The following is a 10,407-nucleotide window of genomic DNA, read 5'->3' as shown; positions in this document are numbered from 1 at the left end:
ATAGTTTAGCCTAATCTGGGCCTGGGAGTCTGGACTATTTTCTGTAAAATTTTCCTTCAATTAAAATAATATTGGAAGTTCTAGTTAGTGCAATAAAAACAGACAAAGAAAAGGCATAGAGATTGGAAAGGAAGAAATAACACTGTATTTGCAGATAAAAATACCATGGAATAGTACCAAAAAAAGCTACTAGAACTAATTAGCTTAGCAAAGCTGCAGGATATAAAATTAATATACAAAAATCAGCTGTATTTCTCTATACTAGTAATGAACAATTGGATGTTGAAATTTTTAAAATACCATTTAGCAGCAGAAAAACAAACAAGAAAACCAAAAATACCTAGAGATAAACGTGACCAAAGATGTGAAAGACATATAAAATGAAAACTGTAAAACATTGCAAGAGAAATTAATGATCTAAATACAGAGGTCTATCATGTTCATGGATCAGAAGATTCAATATTTTTAAGATGTCATTTTTGTCTGAATTGATCTACAGATTTAAGGCAAGCCCAATAAAAAATCATAGCAGATTCTTATAGAAATTATCAAACTGATTCCAAATTTCATACAGAAATGCAAAGGAACTAGAGTAGCCAAAACTTTGACCAAGAAAAACAAAATTGAGGGACTTACAATACTTGATTTCAAGACATTATAAGAGGGGCTCCTGGGTGTCTGAGTCAGTTGAGCCTCTGACTCTTGAGATTTCAGCTCAGGTCTTGATCCCAGGGTCGTGGATCGAGCCCCACATCTTAAGATCTTAAGGCTTAAGATCCCCCCTCTCTCTCTCTCAAAAAAAAAAAAAAAGACATTGGAAGAGTTACAGTAATCAACACAATGTGGTATAGATGTGAAGATAGACTATAAATAGAGCAATGTAACAGAATTAAGAGCCCAGAGATAGACCTACACATACACAGTCAATTGATTTTCAACAAATAGGCCAAAGCAATTCAGTGGAGAAAGGATAATCTTCTCAAGAAATGGTGCTAGAACAATTGGTTAGTGTATGCCAAAAAAATGAAAAGAATCTCAGTTCTTTCCTTATACCATATAAAAAAATTAACTAAAAACTGGATCATAAATCTAAATGTAAGAGCTAAAACTATAAAACTCATAGATGAGAATATAAGAAAAAAAATTGTTAACTTGGATTTGGCAAAGATTTCTTAAACGTAGCACAAAAAGCATATGTATTAAAAAGGAAAAGAGTTGATAAATTTTACTTTATCAAAATTAAAACATCTTTTCAAAACATACTGAAGAAAGTAAAAAGGTAAGCCATAGACTTGGAGAAAGTATTTGCAAAGCATATATTTGATAAAGGACTTCTAACTAGAATATATAAAGAACTCTTACAACTCAGTAAGATGACAAAGAACACAATTTTAAAAATTGGGCAACAAATTTAAATAGACACTTCACCAAAGAAGTTATATTGAAGACAAAATAATTATATGAGAAGATGTTCACCATCATTAGTCATTAGGGAAATGCAAATTAGAAGTATAGTGAGGTATCACTGCACACCCTAGTCACAGAATGGCTGAAATTAAAAAGACTGATCATACAAATTGTTGGCAGGGATATAGAACAATTGGAATTTTCATAGACTGTATTTTTGGAATACAGAATGATATAACTGATTTGGAAAACAATTTGGTCACTCTTAAAAAAGCTAACGTATACCTACCATGTGATTCCCATTCCATTCCTAGGTATTTACCCACTAAGATTATGAATATTCATTGCAGCATTATTCGTAATAGGCCCAAACTAGAAACAACCCAAATGACCATCACCAGGTGAAAGGAAAACAAATTGTGGTATATTCACACAATGGAATACTACTTGACAATGAGAAGGAATGGACAATCGATAGACTCAACAACATGGATGAATCTCAGAATAATTATTTCTGAGTGAAAGACACCAGACCAAAAAAGGAACACATACTGTATGATTCCATTGATATAAAATTATAGAAAATCCAAACTACAGTGATAAAACGATCAGTGGTTGGGATTGTGGGATGGAGAGGATGAAAAATGGGGAGTGGAGATTGGTGAGAAAGAGGTATTACAAAGGAGAAAACTTTCTGTAGTGACAGACATGTTAATTTTCTTCATTGTAGTGATGGTTTCACAGATGTATGCATAGGTCAGAACTTCTCAAATTGTATACTTTTATCATGTGCAGTTTACTATATGCAAATTTTACCTCATTAAAGTTGGAGGAAAAAACACATCTATTTAAATTTTAGAAGGCTTTATATTACAGCCTAATCTGAGCCTGGGAGTCATAAAATCAGTGCAAATTGCTTTCAATTTATAAAACTGAAGTAGTTCTTTTTTATATTTCATACAGAGTGTAGTGAAGATTGCATTATAGGAGAGACTACAAGATTAAAATATTTTTTAATTAATATTATTGACATCTCTAGATAATTTCAGCACTACAGCTTTTTTCTTATCTTTCCACAAGCATCAACAATTTAACTAAAATAACAAAACCATAAGACATTAATAAGGATTATCTTAAAAAATTGTAAAAGTGGAGATTAGAAATTCTGAAATAGGAGTTATGAAGTTATTTTGTAGCAGGCTAAAGAAACTTTTATTTTTCTTATATATAAAAATGGCACAGGAATGTTTGTAGGAAACCACAAGTATAAATAGCAAGAGTTAAGGAAGTAGAAACACTAAATTAATCCTTTTATAAGAAGAAGAATGGGGTGTGCCTGGATGGCTCAGTCAGTTAAGCAACTGCTCTTAATTTCCGCTCAGGTCATGATCCCAGGGTCGTGGTCTGCGCTCAGTATGGACCCTGCTTTGGATTCCTGCTTTGGATTCTGTCTCTTCTTCTGCCCCTTTCCAGGCTCTCACGCTCTGCTCTCTAAAGGAGGAGGAGGAGAAGAAGAACTGATCCTTTTGTAATGAATCTTGTAATTTGTAATGACTATTCAGATTTTCATAGTTTATGTAGGTATTTGCCCATCCAAGTAGAGAAGCTTCAGTGAAATTGTAGTAAACACAGTTCTGTAGTGAAGACCAGGAAAATTTGAGAGACTTTTGAAACTGTTTTTTCTAAGAAACTATGTCCAATGCCTCCTGCTTTTTGTAAGGTCACTAAACATCTGTGATAGGACTGTGGGAATATGAGGAAGGCTCTGAGTGGCTTTGGATTGTAAAAACTTTTAGCTTCCTGTATTAATTCATAAAATCATGAAGTTAAAAGAACTAATAAATCATTTGGTCCAACATTCTTCATTTATAGGTGAGGAAACTGAGATCCAAAGATGACAAGATCCTTCACCTAAGGACCACAGAGCAAGTTAACTAAACTGGGTTAGAATCCAGATTTCCTAACCACTAGTCTAGTGCTTTTCCTCACAATACATTACTGCTTTTAATTATATTAGTGTAGAGTACAGAGGAACAACTGGCCACCAATAATTAAGATTAAAGCTTCATCATCTTCTAGGATGATGCACTTTGAGGTTTTTATGTCCTATTGATCCCTCCTCTCTGGTTATTTCTTCTCAAGCCCTGTCCTCAGTTTTCTACTTTTATTTTTGGACATTTGGGGAATGCAGGCACTTATAGCTTCAATAATCATTTGTATTCAGATGATTTCCAAATCAACGTTGCCAGTTGTTATCCTTCAGTCCTGTCTGTATCCAATCCTGTATTTCCATATTTACATAGAATATCTCCCAGAGGAATGAATGTACCACAGTAATGGGCACCTGAATTCAACAATTTCCTTATCAAAATAGCTTCAGTATTCCTTCTGGTCTCCGAGGTTAAATCATATGAAGAGATTTCTTTCTATCTCCTAAAGCATTCTGTCATGGTATCATGTACTTTCTTTGAAATTTCTCGTTTTATTTTTTTTTATCCCTTTTTTTTTTTGAGTTCTTAGTGTTTGCCAAGTACCAAAAGTATTCTGTATGTATTATCTCATGTAAGCCTCCCAACAGTCCTAAAGATAGATACTAAAGACAGATATCAATATCATCTCAATTTTACAGAAGAGAAAACAGTCCTAGAGAGGTTAAAGAAATTGCCCAAGGTCATATAATTCATAAATAGTAGAGCAGAGATTCAAATCCACTGTCTGATTTTAGAACCTCAAGTTTTAGCTACTGCATTATATTTCATTTGGGCTTAACCAAATCTTGTTCATTCAATACTGTCATCTCAATATAATTTCCTTGTTAATCTCACAGATGGATTCATATAACAACATCTTAGCCAATCAACTTATCCTGAAACATACTTATTCAATCCATCTTGTATCTTCCTGCTAGACTAAGCCACTTAAAACATTATTAAGTCTATACCATAAAGGTGCTGGTGCTCAGTATTAGGCCAGAACATATCAACAAAATGGGCCCCAGTGTTTAGGAACTCATTTTAAATGGATGATTTTATCATCCTATTGCCCCAAAGATCTATCTGAATCTTGGGGAAAGTCATTTTATATACTACCTACCCCCATTGTTATCGTGTCATTCCAAACCACCTCCCAACACTCTTCCCCACAATCCTCCATTGCTGTGTTCTGTGATCACTGATCTTTGCAACTCTTTATGACCTACTTTCCTTTGGCATACCTCTTCACTGACCTCAGGCTAGCTTCCTCTCTGCCTTAGCAATCTCAGTTTGACATCAGGAATTTCCATTCTCCTGCCAACAACTCCTTCGCCATTATCTGCTTTTCCTTCAAACACTTTCTACCTTACTGAAATCAAAGGCATCCATTTCCATGACCACCTTTTTGGCTAGGAGACAAGTTAACATTCTCTTCCCTAGCTGTCACATCCTTTCACATCAGTGTTTTAATGCTATCAACCAGCTATCTCTCTTCTTTAAACTCTTCATCTAGAAGTCTGGTTTTTGTTGTTTTTTTTCCCCCTAAACTAGCTAGGCCTAATAACTGCAGATTAAAGAAGTCATGTTTCTTCTTATGCAAATACAAAACTAAAACCTTCCCATTATCATGTATAATGTAAGGAATGATCAAGCCAAGGTATACTGACAGGGCCAAGGGAAATGAAGGCAGAAAGTTCAAGAACAACATAGAGAATATTTGCTCCAGTCCTGGGAACTATCCACTTTGGTCTTTTGGGTCCTTATTGCCACAGACAGACCAATGTGAGATGACACAGTTTACTCCCAGAGAGCAATCCCAGGTCAGTTTATCACTCTGATGCATGGAAAACAAGGACTAGAAGCAGCCAGTTCATACTTATAGTTCCCAGATTATCTAAAATATGTCCTTTACAGATAGTAAACTTGTACTAATTTGTTTTGAATTAGGATCCAAACAGGATCCTCTCATTACATTTTGATTGTTATATTTGAAATTTCTTTTACTTGAGAGCAGTCCTCCTCCCCTCCTTTCTTCATACTATTAAATTATATCAGCAACTGGGTGTATTGGGGTTCAACCAGAGAAAAAGAACAAGTAAGAGATATATATACTAAGAGATTTATTGCAGTCTCCCTTACTTAAAATCAATTGATTATGGACTTAATTATACATACAAAATACCTTCACAGCAACACTTAGTGTTTGATTGAATAATTAGGGACTAAAAGTGTAGCTACATTGACATACAAATTCTATCATATTGGGTCAATTGTTATGTAGATCATTCCTGCATTCTGGATTTATCTGTTTACTTCCTTGTAGTGTCATTTATTTTGTTCTTTTTCTTTCCCTATTTCCTATAAATACAGTTTGGCTTTAGAGGCTTGATTAGATTCAGGCTCTATCACACTGTTATGGCAAGAATACTTTATAGGTGGTACTTTGTGCTTCATGTTATACCAGGAAGCCCACAGTATCTGCTTGCCCCACTTTAGACTGATCATTGGGGTTCTCATCAATAGTTCATCTAATAATGTTATCCATTAGGATGGTAGTCTGAATCCATTTTATTACGGATTACAAAATGATAATTTCTAATTATTTATTAGTGTTATCTCTGTAAAAGAAAAAACCACCTTTTTCTTAGGAACTAGGGCTATTTGGTTACCTTGGAATACTGTCCATACAGGAAAGGCAAGAAAAATGTCAAATTCTTTCCTTTTAAGGAGTTGGTACCCAGTTACTTGCAATCATGTCCAATGTGTAGAATTTAAATATTTTAGTATAACTACAAATTTATGGGTTTTATATACTTGATCAATTGCATTTAGTATTTCTTCTGTTGTGTAGTCCCATCTTTGGCACATCATATTGTCTTTCTGACAAGACAGCTTTCTTGCATCCTGATCTCTCCCTGGCTTATCTTCTTTAATTCCTGCTCCACACCTGGAACCAGCTCCTCTAAGGAGTTCTGGATCCTTTCAATGGGGAATTGTATGGGACGCCTGGGTGGCTCAGTCGGTTGAGTGTCGGACTTCTGCTCAGGGCATGATCTCACAGTTCCTGTGTTTGAGCCCCACATCGGGCTCTGTGCTGACAGCTAACTCAGAGCCTGGAGCCTGTTTCAGATTCTGTGTCTCCCTCTCTCTCTGACACTCCCCTGCTCATGCTGTCTCTCTCAGAAATAAATAAAAACATTAAAAAATTAAAAAAAAAAAAGAAATCAATGGGGAATGGTATTTTAGAGAGCACATCTGGTAGCTAGCTGTATTCATAGCTATTGGATTATCATTACTTCTAGTCCTTTTCGGAGGACAGAGCTAGGGAATATATTTAAAATTAAAATAACAATTTAGAGTTTGTAATGATATTCCAAATTTAAATTTAATATTATAAGATTTTAAATATAACACTTTATTAATAGTTGTCTCTCTTGGGGCGCCTGGGTGGCTTAGTCGGTTAAGCGTCCGACTTTCGCTTAGGTCATGATCTCGCGGTTCGTGGGTTCAAGCCCCGCGTCGGGCTCTGTGCTGACTGCCAGCTCAGAGCCTGGAGCCTCTTTCGGTCTGTGACTCCCTCTCTCTCTGACCCTCCCCTGCTCACGCTGTCTCTCTCTCTCCTAGAAATAAATAAAACATAAAAAAAAATTAAAAAAAAATAGTTGTCTCTCTTTACTCTTATATTGAAAATCTTATTACCTAATTAAGTAATTATTTATATTGTAAAATATAGAAAATAGATTCAAAATGAAAATCCCAATGTTATTACTGACTGGTTACTGAATGAAATTTACATGTACTTACTGCTCTATTTGTCCTTAGAATATGTATCACTAATGATGTAGAGTCAGAATAGCTGTGTTCTAGTCCCTTGAAATAATTCTCCTTTTTCTAGTAGTTCCTCAGTTTGATCTTTACTTTTAGCAATTTCTTCTTAGGTTTAATTTTACTTTTGAAATGTAAAAGTTTTCTGTTTCCCAAGTTGGAACTGCATAATGAAGCATATTTGGAGAAGTGTCATGCCCATTCCCAGTCTTCTACCCTGTTACCTCTTTACTCCTACTTTTAAACATTTTGGTCTTTTTTTCCAGGATTTTTGCAAATATAGACAAATATGTACACAAACATAAATAAAAGTAGAAATGTATTATTACACAATGTATAGTGTTCTGTAACTTCCTCCTTTTTTTCACTTAATAATATATCCTGAAGATCATATTAGAGTAATTAAAAAATAGACCTTTACTTCATTTTTTAAGAATTTTTTAAAAAAATGTTTTATTTATTTCTAGGAGAGAGAGAGAGACAGCATGAGCAGGGGAGGGTCAGAGAGAGGGGGAGTGACAGACTCCGAAACAGGCTCCAGGCTCTGAGCTGAGAGTCAGCACAGAGCCCGACGCGGGGCTCGAACCCACGAACCGCGAGATCATGACCTGAGCGAAAGTCGGATACTTAACCGACTAAGCCACCCGGGTGCCCCAGACCTTTACTTCATTTTTGATTAACTACATAGAATTCAGATATATGGATTTATCATAATTTATTCAACCAGACCCCTTTTGATTGACATTTGGGTTGTTGTTACTCACAGAATTCAACAGTGAATGATCATTTATGTAACTTCACTTTTTTTTAACCAGATATTACCAAAGTTCTCTCTATGGGTAGAATTCTCAGCAGTAATATATGAGAGTGCTCATTACACTGCACCTGGATTTAAAGAATATTCTGTCACGTTTCTGAATTTGTGCCAACCTGATAGAAGTGGTATAACAAGGATGGTTTTAATTTTTCTTATTTTAAGTCAGCTTATTTCTTATATTTAAGAGCAATTTTTATTTTTGTTGTGAATGTTCTATTCTTTTGTCCACTTTCCCCCACATTTTAGGTATATGGTGTCATTATTTTACATCTTTTTATTTTATAAATCCCTTGATTGATTTTTACAGAAATACTTCTTTTTACTGCTTATGTGTTTTTTACCTTCCATACTCTCAATTATGATCTTTCCTTTTCACTCAGAGTCCTCTTTAATATTTCTCATAGGGCTGGTTTAGTGGTCATGAACTCCTTTAGCTTTTGTTTATCTAGGAGACTCTTTATCTCTCTTTCTATTCTGAATGGTAGCCTTGCTGGATAGAGTATTCTTGGCTGCAGAATTCTCCCTTTCAGCACTTTGAATACATCATGCCACTCCCTTCTGGTCTTCAAAGTTTCTGCTGAAAAATCTGTTGATAACCTTATGGGGGTTTCCCCTTGCATGTAACTGTCTTCTTTTCTCTTACTGCTTTTTAATAGATTATTTTCAAAAATCTACTAATGGAGAAAACATAATATGATTTTAAGATGTTTTGCTATGATACAGCAGGTTTTTTTCATGTTTATTTATTTTTGAGAGAGAGACCACACGTGTGTGGGATGGGCAGAGATAGAGGGAGATAGAGGGTCTAAAGTGGGCTCTGCTGGCAGCAGGGAGCCCAATGCAGGGCTCAAACCCTTGAACTATGAGATCATGACCTGAGCTAAAGTTGGACGCTTAACCTACTGAGCCACCCAGGCACCTCTATGATACAGCAGTTTATGCAGTTATGTAACATCTAAGTCTTTGCTATTACTATTATTGTTTATGATATTGACTTTTGCTATAATGATAATTTTCATAGATAAAAGAATATGTACATGGAGTATTCTATCAGATCTTTTTTTATTCATAGATATTTTACTTTTAATTGATTTTTTCTTTTTTTGATCACAAAGAATGTCTTTAACTTAGCTGAAGACTAAACCCAAAGAAAATAACAGCGGCACAATTGGAGTAGTAAAAACTAAAACTCTGGAAATGTTCCAAAAGGAATCGAATTTCTAGAAAATGGTAGTATTTGTTAGGCAGAATTCCAGATTGCCAAGAAAGCATCCTGGACTTCAAAGACTAAAGTAAAAATCTAGTGACAAAGGAACCAAATTTTTGTCAATATTTATGTGGTTTCATAGGGGGCCTCAACTTTCTTTGACTTGACCACAGTTCCAAGCACAATGCAGTTTCCTTGTTAAAATAAATATTAATGTGAGATTGCCCACAATAGCTGTGTCAATAGCTGACTCAGAGAGTAAAGTTCAAGCACAATAGCCTTTATGCATTTTTCTGGTTTGTTAACAACTGCATTCTATACTAAAAGTAGGACATCAAAATGAACAATATTTAGGTGGATGGCAACAATTGGTCCTGTAGTGAATGATCTTAGCACTTAGTATAGATAGCTGGATAAAGGTAAGACTTGGAACTTGTAAAATCTTGAAGAATATGTGTATTCCTTCATTCAACAACACTTACTGGGAGCCAACTAAGTATGTGCTAGGTTAGCATGTACTACACAAGCGCTAAAGATAAAAGGAAAAATAAAATATGTATACAACTAACAATAACACAATGTAATGATATATAAACAAATTACAAAGAGAAGGACTGAGAAGGATTCATTAACGTGGGAGGCAGTCTTCTAAAATGGCACCCAGTGATCCCTGCCTTCTGGTACTTATGCTCTTGCATAATCCCCTTCCCTTAAGTGTGGTCTAGACACAGCAATGTTTATACTGAATAAAATAATAGCAAAAGTAATGGGATGTCACATCCAAGATTTGGTCTAAAAGATTATGATTTCCATCTTGCTTTTGCCCTCTATCTTTGGCTTTTTGTCTTGCTTGCTCTAATGAAGTAATTGCCTTTTTCTGAGCTGTCCCAATGGAGAGTTTCACATGGGAAGGTACTGAGGGCAAACTTTGGCCAATAGCAAACAAGGGACTAAATCTTGCCAATAACAGTTTGAGTGAATCTGGAATTGATACCTTCCTAATAGAGCCTTGAGACGAATACAGTCCTGGACAACACTTTCATTGTAACTCTTTGAGAGCCTTGACTCTTTCAGAGGACTCCATTCTTGACCCACAGTTACACAAGATAATAAATGTTGTTATAACCTAATAACTTTTGGGGTAATTCGTTATACAGCAATAGATAACTAATACAATT

This window comes from Hyaena hyaena, unplaced genomic scaffold (genome assembly GCF_003009895.1).
Source record: "Hyaena hyaena isolate Hyena2069 unplaced genomic scaffold, ASM300989v1 scaffold_183, whole genome shotgun sequence".
Classification (NCBI taxonomy): Eukaryota; Metazoa; Chordata; class Mammalia; order Carnivora; family Hyaenidae; genus Hyaena; species Hyaena hyaena.
This window is presented reverse-complemented; position numbering follows the sequence as displayed.